The 720-nt window shown below is 55.7% G+C and overlaps 1 pseudogene; it reads right to left on the reverse strand.

The window, feature by feature from the left end:
- Nucleotides 1-528, reverse strand: part of LOC102836175 — a 5,534-nt pseudogene extending 5,006 nt beyond the window's left edge.
- Nucleotides 529-720: the final 192 nt, after the last annotated feature.

Below are 720 nucleotides of genomic sequence, written 5' to 3' on the forward strand. Positions count from 1 at the left end.
CAACGACGAGGTCGAAGAAGCACTCGAAGTGGTAGCGCCATCCAGTTGAAGAGAGAGAGGAGTAGACGCCCAGAGTGAACCGCTCCTGATGGTCTCCGTCTCGCCTGTCTTGCTCACCAGGAACAATTGCGGCAGGATGGCCACCGACTCAAGGTAGGTGGAGAAGGTCCAGAGGATCTCCAGAGGCGTGAAGTCGTGATTGACCAACAATGCCAGGATAGCTTTGGGGACGATGAGAAACTCCACCCGGAACGTGTCGTGGTTCCCATCATAAGTGGCTTTGCACTTGCTATAAATCATCCAGATGGTGGTAAAGAAGCAGGCGACGTAGACCACCTTCATGTACGTGTTATTGAAGGAGATGTAGTTGGTGAAGAGATCCAGGTAGCGGGCAGTGAAGACCGCAGCAAACAAGACCTGACTCTTCCCAGAAATCCCAGCACAGGAGTGGGACTTCCATATTTTGAGCAGTAGCAAGATGATGGCTAAGAGGTGGGAGAGGTTCCCCAGAAATCTGAAGAGATTCATGGTCGGGGGCGCTCTGACAGGGCTGCGCTGGAGCTAGGAAGGCTGACGGGGATGGCCCCCCGGGGCTAAGGTGCTGGGGTGGGAGAGGTGCTGTCGCTGGGCTCGGCTCCGAGGAGGGGGCCCGGGAAGTGGAGCCGAGGTCGGAGCTGATCTGAATCATAACAATCTTACCCCCATCTCTTTCACCAGACC

This window comes from Chrysochloris asiatica, unplaced genomic scaffold (assembly GCF_000296735.1).
Source record: "Chrysochloris asiatica unplaced genomic scaffold, ChrAsi1.0 scaffold00437, whole genome shotgun sequence".
In the NCBI taxonomy this organism is placed as follows: Eukaryota; Metazoa; Chordata; class Mammalia; order Afrosoricida; family Chrysochloridae; genus Chrysochloris; species Chrysochloris asiatica.